This window comes from Balaenoptera borealis (assembly GCF_965194805.1).
Source record: "Balaenoptera borealis genome assembly, chromosome: 1".
NCBI lineage: Eukaryota > Metazoa > Chordata > Mammalia > Artiodactyla > Balaenopteridae > Balaenoptera > Balaenoptera borealis.
The window spans coordinates 121,366,342-121,380,022 of record NC_138860.1 but is presented as its reverse complement, the minus strand read 5'-3'; positions in this window follow the sequence as shown (position 1 = coordinate 121,380,022).

Genomic DNA, 13,681 nt, shown 5'->3' with positions numbered 1-13,681 from the left:
TTCAATTTGAGCAAGAAATAGACAACCCTATGCATTATAAAACTCAACTTAATTTTTATTTTGAGACTCACCTTTACCACAGAGATGGTGGGAAACTGAAGCTCAGTCCCACTCATAGTTTGCTGTCTCCTTTTGGGGTCTTGGAGAGTGCCCTGGGATTCAGGAGTGGGACCTTTCTGATCTTCAGGCTTCATCCATATAGAGAGCCACTGAGACACCCTCAGCTCTAATGCACATGACCACTTCTAGACTGCTGGCTCACTCATGATTTCAGGTACATTGGGACATGGAACTCTCCTCTGAGCTTATGTATGAATCCCACCTTCTCAAATATTCCACATAGCCATTTCCTCTCAGAGATTTTGCCCCTGCTCACCATTCCTGTTGATGACTGAGGCCCCAATCCCTACCACATAGGGGCTTGTACATGCTATCTTGTTTTCTCCTTCCAGGCTAAGACACTTCTCTATAGTTTTAAGGGGCTGAGTCCAGCTCTACCTGCTGCTTCTGGTTAAGACAGTTTGTCCAAGCTGCCATTTCTCTCTCCTCTATGGGATGTTTGAAAATCAACCAGATAAACTAACAAGTAAAAAACCCCAAAGATTAGCACACTATTTCTGCTTTCTGCATTTTCATACCTCTTCTCTGAGCTGGATGGAAGGAAGAGAGAATAATTTAGAGGAAAAAAGATTCCAGATTACTATTGTGAATTATTAACCTAGATAACACCTGGAAACATAAAGATATAATCACAACCCTTTCTACAGATTCTGTCCTTACTATCCATAAAGCTAATATCCTAAGCTCTATTCACAAATATCCCCTTTCTACTCCATTTCTCTCCAAATAGGTCCTCTTGCTTTCCTACTCTTGTATATATAAAAAAAATTCAATTCCAGAAGGTCCTGTCCATCCTTCCTTTTTTAAAGAATTGCTTCCTAAAAGTCCAGGGTGTTTTTCTGACTAAAAATTTATCCTCTAATGGGATATCCTAGAAAAAATCATAATAATAAAAAATGTTAAATGTGTCGATTGATATAACTTGATAAACCTTAATATCAACACATTCACTCCCAAAGGATACTGGTGGAGGGGAGGGTGAGGATAATCAGTGACTGAGGAACTTAATTCTGGGTTAGAACCTGGTCTTCTATTTCTAAAAATACCTCTTTGCTATAAAAGACTTAAATATTTCTAAATAAAGCAAACCTTTACTCTTGTCCAAACAGGGGAAAATAATTTTGTGAGTGTTTGTTCTTATCTTCTAAAAAGCGTCATCTTAGAGAACAAAAGGGAGGTTCAGAAAATTGCTAAAAAACAAATCTGCTATTCAGATGTAAAGATCATAGTCATCCTTTATATGAGATAATCTGAAGATGCCGTTCAGAGGCTGCTTAGGAGAAAACAAGAAAAATGCAACTGTTAGATCTCAATTAAATAACTGTGTTTATTGCAATTTAAGTTAATAGTTATTCATTATTCAGTCAACTATTTGGTACAAACAAATAAATATTCTCCCACTTGTTCGTCCCTGGGGGCTTTCTTAATCCTATCTGGATTTACTTTCTGTGAATTTCTGAGTAATCAGAAGTTATAGGTTGGATACATCTTGTGCTAGGGACACCCATGGTGTAACTGCTTCATTTTTTCTTTCCATTTCAAAGGAAATGGTCCATCCAAAGTGAAAATTGTTGTGTTTTTTTGGTGGTAGAGTATATTTTCCTCTTTGTCGGTGTTGTTATTGTTGCTGTTGTTTTAATCAGATAGTTAGTTCAAACAGAAGCAATCAAGTTTCTTTTCTCATTGCCACCTGCCTCCACCCTTCCCACTCAATCCATGCAGATAAGAAAATACCCTTGTTAGTAGAGTGATTCATCTATTTTTTGTGCAGCTGAAGCAGCTGGAAAGATCATTGTAAAGGAATCTTTTTAGATGGTCTGTATAAGTTAAAATGTCATTGGAAATATGGCAATGCCGCAGGGTCACAGGTATTTTCCTGAGGTCCAATGTGTCTTCCAGAGAAAGAAAAAGAAATTTCCACTCATCAGGGTACAGAAGAGGACACAATTCCAAGGTCTACAATCTGAAAGTGGTCCATGTATCTCCATCTGTCCCTAAAACTGGAAGCCATAGTCAGCTTCTTTTCTTTTCATCCATGCATCAGCTGGAAACAAGCACTTTCTCTACAGACAAATAGAAAATGTACTTCTCTCTGTTTAAGTAGAACTTAAAATTCCTACTGTGAATGCCGTGACTCTGAGTTTTCAGATGGACAGCTTACATGTTTACATGCTTCCACCCGGTAACAAGATTTGGTTTACAGATTGAATTCCATCACTCCACTGAGAGCAAAACTCTGAGGGAATGAGATATAAAACAGTAAAATATGACTGCAGGAAGGCTGAACAAGACCTAAAGAAAGGCTTGCTACAGGATAAGATTAAAAAAGAAAACAAAGGTAGAGTGAAGGGAGGAAACAACCATTGAACTTATTCAAATCTGCACAAAAAATGTTTTATCAAATGTTATTCAGAGTGTCTCCTTTCTATACAAGGATGTATAGATTTTAAACATTGGTTGTTCCTTATGGTAGCTAAAGCAACTTACTGAAAAACCAGCTGGTTTTTCCAACTTAGTATTGGATTAAATGAGTCACAACCAGAAAAATTACAAAGAAAGATATTATTTCATGTTTTCTTAAATACAGTAAAAAGTTCCATGTTTTTAATCAAAGTCAATGCAGTCAAAGGGACAATTATTAGATCTGATTTGTAGATATTTCTTCTTTGTCTTTCTTTGACCAAGTGGAAAAATAACTCTAAGAAAAGGACTCCAAAGAGGAGATATCATGCTTCTTCCTCAGCATTTCTACTTTAGTTGAGGCAAATCAGAAAAGAGATGATTATTGAAATATAGTCAAAATTATTATGGGTGATTTTAACCTGTTAAAAGTTGTAACTAGCATGTTCTATTCAAAGTTTCTCCAGCCCACACATCCACAGTTTGTTATGAGAGTGTCAGCTAAATGGGCTCAAAGTTCCTGAATTAGTTACACTTGAGAAGTATAAACAATTTTATACTCAGAATGGACACTGTTGGGTAACCAGTGTGTGTGTGTGTGTGTATGTGTGTGTTTGTAAGAGAGAGCATGAAAGAGAGTAGAAAAGAGACAGCACAATAAGAGAGAAAAATAGAATGGATCTGTCCACAGTGCCATAAAGTAGAAAACGAAACTTCAGAGAAGTTCAGAAACAGTGTAGTATTCATCCACTCCGGTTTTTACCCTTCCATATCAGTATTTGAGTGCCTGTGATATGCCAGACACCAAGGATCAAGGGGCATAGTGACAAACGAGTCAGTTAGGAAGCAGTCCAGTGGCAGAAGAGGAAAGAGTTGAACCCAGTGTCAAGAGATCTGGTTCAACTGCAAGGCCTTAGGCTTTGTAACCTTATAGCCTGTTCCACAGCCACCCTTTCCTGTCCTACCAAGCACCTAAACTACTTGAAAATTATCATCTGTATGCCGTTTCACATGGTTGCCCCCCAACCCCATTCCCCCTTTACCTTGATTAAATAATGATCCTTTTCACTAACTCTATCTGCCTGACAAATGCCCACTCATCTTTCAGGACATAACACCAAAATGTCAGACTTCAGAAATTTTCTCCTGACTCTCTAGCAGGCGGGTCCTTCCTTCTCTGTGGTCTGTTTCACCAGGCATGGAACATTCCTCTATTTGATGGTCTATTTCCCCAACTGGGCTAGAGACATCTCTAAGACAAGGATTTTGATCTCCTTGTATTAGCATCCTCAGCACATAGTACAGCTTCTGGAACAAACTAAACAGTATAAGGACTTTAGAGAATAAGTCAATGATGGTAAGAACAAACTCCAAGCAAAATAAGGAATGCCACCTTCCTTAACTCTGAGAGTTTTAAACATGTGAAAACGCCTCAGATACATAAAATCCTACCCAATTATTGATAAACAAGTGCATATTGTGTGCCAACATAGACTAAGCATAAAATATGCAGTGTTAGCTACAGCCAAGGTTATGTGGTGCTTGCTTCTTGTGACTTTATTAAAAGGCTTTCCATAGAATAAAATAATCCTGTCTCCTCATTTTAAATATATTTCCCAGTAGATTTCAAGTTCCCTGAAATTCCTATTAAATAATTCCATTTATCCTAGTAATATAATATGTGTCAAACATCACAACATCTATGAGAGATTAATAAGTTTATCAACACTCGAAGTGAAAAGACTGATGAAACAAATCTCTGGAAAGAGATTTTGATGTCAAATGAAGATTTCAAGGTAAATTGATACAGAGAAACTTCAGAATAGGCATGTTGCCCTATGAAATGCTTTTCAGGCGCTGCCTCTTACACACAGTGTGGTCTAGATTCACCTCATGTCCTGGCCCCTCAGCACCTCAATTCTGACTTGGGCTCCTGTACTATCTCCTCACATCACAAGGTCTGTCTTGCTCCCAATTCTCTAGGCTTTTAAATATACTCTTCGTTTCCATTTTTGCTTATACTTCTGACAGTTGGGTTTTGAGTCATATCTTCTTTACAGCAGTTCTAATTTTGTTCAGACTAGTTTTCCTCAGGCTACTTCAGGTAAATCCCTTGATTGGGACCCTCTGCCCTCAGGATTTATCTTTTGCTCAGTTGGAACCTGGAAACTTATGAAATGTGATGTATGGTGTCATCATAGTGCCCACAGCTCTGAGCCCATTGCTGGCATGTTGAGGGCACTCAACAAATACATGCTAAATACATAAATTGCATATTCATTTCTTACATAAGTACTGTCACACTGAGCCAGAAACAATGAGAAAATCAATGGAGTGAGGTTTTAAGCCAGGATAAAAAACACCAAAAAAAGAAAAAGCTAGAATGAAGTATAGGTGCAAATCACTGGTGAAGTGTGGAGCAAGAAAGGAAAAAGGAACAACAGTAAAGATAAGAAGCAGATTTGGGGGAAAGCTAATGAAAATTAAATCTCAGGGCTCCTCATGTGCATAGGCTCTCCCAAGGCCTGTACCTAATTTTACATTTATAATTTTATATTCTATTTCTTAAAGAGGGCACTAAACATTATGTAACCTTAAAGTCCCACAAAAGTGAGACCTGCCCCAGTGAAGGAAAATTATAGTGATAATTATTGATGCTGTCACTCAGCAAACTGTTATTGAGAGTTAGGTCCTTTGCTAATCATTGGAGACTCACTGTCAAATATGACCCAATGTCTAGCAAGTATGTTATTAACAATTTTATTTGTATCTCAAATTTGCATATTACTTTCACGTATACAGATTATATATACCTCATCAATTGATCCTCACTACAAGTCAGTAAGTGGACCTTCCCAACAATATAAGTGAGAGATATTAGTTCCATTGCACAGATGAAAAATTTGAAGCAGAGAGAGGCAAAAATCATTGTGATAGGCAGAACGATTTCCTCCCTTGACATCAGGTTCTAAGCCCCAAAACCTGTGAATGTTACCTTATATGGCAAAAGGGATTCTGCAGATGTGATAAAGGTTACAGATTTTGAACTGGGAAAATTCTTCTGGATTTTCCAGGTGAGTCCAATCTAGTCCTCTGAGCCCTTTAAAAGTGGAGAATCTTAAAAGTAGAGGGTTAGAGAGATGAAACAGAAGAGGAAACAGGAGAAATTAGAAGCATGGGAGGAATTAAACCCACAGTTGTTGGTATTAAAGATGGGTAAAAAGGGACCACAACTCAAGGAATGCAAGTAGTCTCTAAATGTGGGGGGTCACTCTCAGCTAACAGCCAGCAACAAAATGGGATCTCTGTCCTACAACCATAAGGAACTGAATTCTGCCAACAACTCAAAAGAGCATGGAATTGGATCCTCCCCAAGAGCCTCCTGAAAGGAATGCAGCCTTGTTAACACCTTGATATTAGCCCAGTAAGACCAGTAAGAAGCCAGACTTCTGACATACAGAACTATAAAATAATAAATTTGTGTTGTTTTAAGCTGCTAAGTTTGTGGAAACTTATTACACCAGTAGTAGAAAACTAATACAATTATATCTAGACCTAAGACCATTATACTGAGCAGAGGTAAGACTAGAACTCTGAGCTCTTGACTATTAGTCCACCTTGGATGAAGGGGTGACTCAAAAGAGATAAGAAATCTAAAGCAAAGGAAGCCCCCAAACATGGAGGTTTTGATAAATCAAAGCTAGACAAGCAATTCAGAATAAAAGTTGAAGAAAAATCAGTGACTAAATGACTAAAGCAACAGAGAACCAGCAACTAGAGTCAAAGCCTGTGCCAGACAAGTACACCCTTCTACCTGTGTTTCCTCCTGTAGCAAAAAACACAGGCAGACAGCCTAGAACATAACCAGCAGATAGCAAACATTAAAAGCAATGTTCAGTGGAGCTTTATAGCATTGTTTTATTAAAAAATGAATAAAAATTAATAATTTAATGGTCTAACTTCAGAAGGAAGTTAGAGGAAAAAAGAATAAAATAAACCCCAATAAAGTAGAATTAAAGATATAATAAACAGAGGAGCAAAATTATTAAACTAAAACAGAAAACAAAGATAATATAGAGAGAATCAACAAAAACTAAAACTGGTTGTTTGGAAAAAAAAAAAAATGAACTACAAAAGCAGATATACAGGTTGCAAATAAGTTTATGAAAAGATAATCTACATCATATGTCATCAGTGAAATGTAAATTAAAACAACAATGAGATGCCTCTACATACCTATTAGGATGGCCCAAATCTAGAACGCTGACAACATCAAATACTGAAGAGTATGTGGAGCAATAGGAACTCTCATACATTGCTGGTAGGAATGTAAATTGGTACAGCCATTTTGGAAGACAGTTTGGTGGTTCTTATAAAAATCAACATAGTCTTCCCATATAATCCAGCAGTAGTGCTCCTTGGTATTTACCCAAAGGAGTTAAAAACTTATGACCACAAAAAACTGCACAAAAATGTTTAAAGCAGTTCTATTCATAATTGCCAAAACTTGGAGGCAATCAAAATGTCTTTCAGTAGGTGAATGGATAAACTGTGGTACATCCAAACAGTGGAATATTATTCAGTGCTAAAAGGAAATGAGCTATCAAGCCATGAAAAGACATAGAGGAAACTTATTTGTTAAGGGAAAGAAGCCAATCTGAACAGGCTACATACTGTATGACTCCAACTCTAGGACATTTTAGAAAAGTCAAAACTCTAGAGGCAATAAAGGGTCTGTTGCCAGGTGTCAGAGTTGGGAGACGGATGGACAGATGGAGTACAGAGGATTTCTAGGGAAGTGAAAACACTCTGTGTGATATTATAGTGATGGATACATGTCATTATAAATTTACCCAAACCCATAGAATTTACACCACCAAGTGTGAACCCTAATGTAAACTACAGAGTTTGGGCAATTATGATTTGTCAATGAAGGTTCAATAATTTTAACAAAGGTACTACTCTGGTGAGTGATATTGATCACTGGGGAGGCAATGCATGTGTAGGGGCAGAGGGTATATGGAGAACCTCTGTATCTTTCTCTCAATTTTGCTGTGAACATAAATCAGGAAAACCTGGGATTCAATATTTAAGTAAAAGAGAAAGATAAAGAAGACACATATAAATTATATTATGAATGAGGAAGGGGCAACTGCAGTTTAGGAGATGTTGTTGGTGCTTTGTCCAAATACCCTATTGGCCACTGTTGTGAGCCTCACAATGGCAGTCTCCGCTGTGTTACATGAGCCATTGTCCTCAAGGTAAAGTTATGGGCAATTCAATAAACTAAGTGCCCTATCATAGGACTGAAAGAAAGAAGGAGCAGAAGTTTGAGAATGAATATTTTGAGAATGAACTAGTATGGTAAATGGGAAGTTGGATTCACGAGGCCATAAAAAGTCCTTTTGGGGCTTCCCTGGTGGCGCAGTGGCTGAGAATCCGCCTGCCAATGCAGGGAACATGGGTTCGAGCCCTGGTCTGGGAAGATCCCACATGCCGCGGAGCAACTAGGCCCGTGAGCCACAACTACTGAGCCTGAGCGTCTGAAGCCCGTGCTCCGCCAACAAGAGAGGCCGTGACAGTGAAAGGCCAGCACACCGCAATGAAGAGTGGCCCCCGCTCGCCGCAACTGGAGAAAGCCCTCGCACAGAAACGAAGACCCAACACAGCCAAAAATAAATAAATAAATAAATTAATTAATTAATTAATTAATTTTTTTTTTTTTTAAGTCCTTTTGCATAAGGTATAACAGATGTAGACTGTGTCCAGGCTCTAGCCTATTATTTAGACATAAAGGTCACGCCACTTCCTCTAGGAAGATTCCCTTGCTTACACCCGTGACTAATGCCCCCATTCCTGACTAGGTGTCTGCTTTCTCTGCTGGCAAAAAAACCTAAATTGTTTCTTCTCATGTCACTTATGACACTGTATTATAATTGCCTGTGTAGTTACCTGTAACTCCCACCAGACAATCATTTCCATTAAGTAGAGACTATGTCTTGTTCATCATTGTATCCTCAGCATTTATTACCTAGCATATAATAGGAACTATGTAAATATTTGTTATATTATCGAAGTACCAGACCAAAAACCAGAGATAAGAATGAGCAAGACTTAGTTCCTACAGAAAAAGCGTATTGCAGAGTGTGGCCAAGGGAAGACATGAGAGTAGCAAAAATGTGTCAACAAATCCTTGCAGGGGCAAATCTGAATCTAAAGTTCCTTGCTGAGTGAAAGTCAACAGGAGGAAGACAAAAATGACAAAGCCAAGTGCAAGATGGGAACTTGGCACTCTGAATCCATCCCCATAGGCCCAGTCACTTGGGCTAAGGGTTGTTTCAGAGGAATAGACACCCTTCTGCCCAGGTGAAAAGCACAGTTCTATGAGCCTGCCACCTACAAGAGGCTGCATGATGGTTTTTTGATCTAAGACTTATTTGGTAGAGGATGCCCTTTCACTAGCTGGCATACACACTTTGAAATATGTATTTTTTTCTTAACCCTAATGTTCTGGGCACAAAGACATTTCATGATGAATTAGACCAATGAGTATAATAAATCCTGAGAAAGCAAGCAATAGCTTTTTTCACCGCCTTTCCTGCCACCTATCTGAGACAAGCATTGTATATAATTAGAGTATTTCTTTGTGTGAAAAGCTTCCCTTTATACATCATGTGTGAATCCAAATATTTTGAGCTATGCCCCAACATGAATACATAAATAGCATAATTAAAAAGGAATTTAATGTTCATGTAGCCAAGAATCATGGTACACACACTTATGTCATTAACAAAAAAGTGTATGTTCCAATCTTGGCCATAAGTAAAATAAACTAATTTCTCCTCATTTTCCCTGGGTGCCTCCCACAGTCTGTAAGAAACAGGCTTCATAGCCATAGACAGTGCCATATGCAAGGTTAATTTGCTTGGGGCTGTGGTGATATTTATGCAATGAAAAATGTTATTTGTATATCTGGGCAAGGTGGACTTGAATGAAGCAGCCCACAATAGGGTGTCTCTGAGTGACGTGGAGCTGTGCTTGGCTGACATGTAAGAATGTACATGAGCCCCTTCTCCTTAGAGTGGCAGATTCCAGGTCAAAGTTGAAGACTCCACGGACCTGTTTACATAGGATTACTGGATGCTGAGGTTTGACTCTTCTGGTTGTTGAAAATAACAGCTTGAATGATAATTTTTTTGTTTGTTTTTGCTTTCTATCCTTCTACTCTATTGATCTGTTTGACCCAAATGTATAGGTTATATGGATGTCTTATTAACCCGCTTATACCATTTTCAAAACAGCAAAGGACTTGAGCCTGTTTAGCCTAGGTTCAGATGTAAAATAAGAGGGAGTAAATTTACCAATTTACCATCTAATGCGAGACTTACCCCTCTCTCCTTGTGCAGACAAATGCGATGCTGATAGAAAAAGTGGCTTCAGGAGGAATTATTTGGCTCAAATGGAAGGGACATCTAAGCAGTCAGAAGACCTACAGCCTCTCCTGGCTCTGCTGTGGTAATGCCTCCTGCTGCTGGCCATAAAGTATAGTGTGTCTCTAAGAAAAGCAAGCCCCAGACACTTTTAAACTTTAAGTATCTGGATTAGAAAAGCTGTGATTTTGCATTTCTATTGGTGCCTTGTGCTACTATATGTTTGCACTACAAATATAAAAATAACATGTCACAGAGCCTCTGTAAATTGAACTGCAAGGTGGCAAAAGGTGGCTACTGGAACACAGGAAGAATAAATTATCTTAGTTTATTTATTAAAAATATGTACAGCCATGTGGAAAACTTACTTTTCTCTCCACCCCAGTGGGCCTTTTCATCTCAGGTTCACTTGCTACATGAGAGAGGCACTTTCAACTTCATTTTTTACAAAATTTAGCTACTTCCCTCACATATTACCATTTTAAACATTTTTTTGAAACAATAGATGGTGTTGGCTCCTAACAAGACAACAGCTTTTGGCTCCAAACTAGATATTTTTTCCCCCAATTTAAAGTTCTTCTTGTTACTGGTGACCTCCATCTCAAACATGCTCATTACCTTGACTATACTGAGGCATGTAGTACATCACAATACTGAGATTACCTTTCTTTGTTGTTAAAAAAAGGCTTACAGAAACCAAAAGGAGTCAGTGATTTCATATTTTAGAGACTTGGAGTACACAAGGTGGTCCTGTCCCAGTGCCAGAATAAAAGCCTTGTAAAGCATTTAAGAAGTTTATTCTTCCCAAGACATAAAAACATAACCCACCTTAGCTTTCATTTGAGTTATGCACACACAGTGAATGGAAGGTAAACCTCTCCCAAGTGAATAAATCTCTTTGAAAGGGGGATATTGGCTTGCCTAAATGCATACACTGTACATAAAAATATAAAACATATACTTGTGGAGTTTAAGGCAGGTGAGAGGAATTGAGAGGTGGCCAAGATTCTGAATAAGAGATGTACAACGTGTGAAGAACATATGGTAATGTGTGAAAATGTAAGCCTGTATATGGAAGACCTGATCTATGTGTTTATGATGTGCTCAAAAGGTCATTTATTTCTATTTCAATAGCTTTTTAATCCATATCAAGGGGCCCCTTGTGACAAGGTTTTGCAAAAGGGAAACTCAATCTCATGAGTGAGTTCTATACTGAGTAAAACCAATCGAAGTTCTTCATACTAGGTGGATATATTGAGGGCCACTAATGAATGTTGCTAATTCAGTATTAGTATTACAAAACAATTATCAATATGTAAGATCAAGAAGTTCATCTTTCAAGATTCAGGCCCAGTTTATGCATTTGTTCCTATAGGTTAAGTTACAACTCATTTCAAACTATTAACCCACTGCCCACACACCCCATCCCATCTCTTCTGACCACATGAGGTTCTCATGTATATTATGTCAAACCTGAGTACGATCTTCTTAAAGAGAACCTCAGTTCATGCTTCCAAAAATCCATCAAGACAGGTTGTCTGCCATGTTGTGTGGCTGGAAACCTACTTGTTGCTATAATCTACACAGAGAGTGCAAGAGTGTTGTAGAGTGCTGAATCATTCATGCTAAACCTGTCCCAAGGAAAGAGGAGATGTGAAACTGAAGTAAGACCTAAAGAGAAGTGATTTGGACAAATCTAAAAGAGTCCTCCAAACAAGAACTCATCCAAGAAAATGCTACTTTTGTTCTCATAATCATAAAGGGATATTAATTCTACCTACTACAAAGAAGGTTTCCAGAAACATTCACAAAATGTATAGGAGAGTCAGGCTCCCTGAACATAAATTTTTACGGTAACAAAAGGCAAAATATTTATAACAATATTATAAATTCATTTACTGAAGTGCGACTTCCAGGGAATATACACAGTGAAAAGAGAAGCTCTGGGCAAGAACCCCAAGAAATATCAATGCAGCATCAAACCAGACAGAGAAAAAGTGTTCCACAAGGGAGAATGAGAAAAGATATCCACAGGAAAATCAGGAGAATGTATAGTTACAAAAGTCTAGGCAAGAGAACTCTTTAAGAAGACAGGTCAAACGACACTGAGAAGTCAAGGAACCTAGGGACAGAGAAGAGTCCACTGGACTTAGCAATTAGGAGGTCAAAGGAGGGAGACCTTGGGGAAAGCAAAGTCATGGCCACAAGGAAGGAAGTGAAGATGTGGAGACTGTGAGTAGAAAGTTTGGCTCTGGAGGGAAGTAAAGAGATGTAGATGAGAGATCGGAAGGTTTGATTATCTACCTGTTCACTTGTTGTTTTAAGGTGAAAGATTCCTTGAGCATGTTTTAATGTTGATGTTTTCCAATCAAGTAGCAATTGGAGAGTATTAATGTTAGAAAAGAATAAAAATAGGAAGAGGAGAGTTGAGTGTGTTCAATTTAGTTAGTTTGGTGGAAGAAAACTGAGACAGTTCCCATATATGACTTCTGTCTTCTGGGTACTGTTGAAGGCAAAGTCATTTCCCAAGAGTAGGGAAAGATGACAGGGTCAGAAGTCTGAGCAGAGTAGAAAAGTTCTGAAGTCACTGCTGAGAATGGGAAAGAGATGAATGGGAGAAACTTAGAAGGACTGTCACCAGGTGTGAACATCCACTGAGCCTGGACAGAAAGAGTTAATGTTTTCAAGTCTTCTAGTCTCATATTTTGCAGAGTGTGTGCCTGGTAAAGATGAGTTTTGTTGTCTCCTTTGTCATTTGAGATCCTTGGACAAAAGTTGTTATCATCAATAGCATTATACAAATTTTCAGACACAGTAGCCCAGCACAATTTTTTTAAATCTCTGTTGAATTACTCCCAATGTAAGTTTAGAGTATGCCAGATTGAAGAAGAAAATGGTTTGTACAAAATTATTTGGGGGAGATAAATGGAAGAGAGGGTCTTCTATATTTATAGAAAACAATCACTATCATTTCCCAGCATTCTTATGGAATGTTAACAAATAGTCTGTTTCTGTTTCAAGCTTGTGTGCCCTCAGCAGCCCTACTTCAGATTGTGTGTTTTCAGCCATCTGCCTCCTGTCTTTCTTCCATTACTACAGAAAAGGGCTTGAAAATTCCTGGGTGAGAAAATACTTACAAATCAAATTTGTTGGGGTAAACAATACAATTTGAGTATATCTAAAAACAATAATTGCATTTAACAGGTGCTCTTTTTAAGGGCCAGTGTGTTAACTACTAAAACTGTGTAAGAGAACATGAAAGAAACATGCCTAAGTGAGCTTTAGGCAGCAATCAGCTTGTTTTAGGCTACGTCTTGAGAGCGTAAGCACAAGAATGTTTTCTCATTAACCATTATTTATGTTATCCTATTGCCTAGACTTATTGCAGTCTCTCTTGTTTACTTTTTTCTTTTAATCTCACCCCATCAGCATTGCCAAAGGCTGAGATGTTGTAGCAGAGGAGTTTGTAACAGCTATGAAGTATCTCTGTTAAGTTTAAGTGAAGTGACATGGTATAAAAACTGAAGAGGGGAGTTATGTTATTGGATCTTGTGTTTTGCCATTTAAGTGCCATGCAAAGTTTTGAGGCTGAACTAAGTATTTGATGAGGACTTCGATTTTTACTTAGAGTAAGGTAACAGCGCTACTTCTGATAGAGAATAGCACAGTAGGCAAGTGTGTTATCCAGGAAAGCAGTCAAGATGCATTACAATAGTCCAGGGAGGGAACAA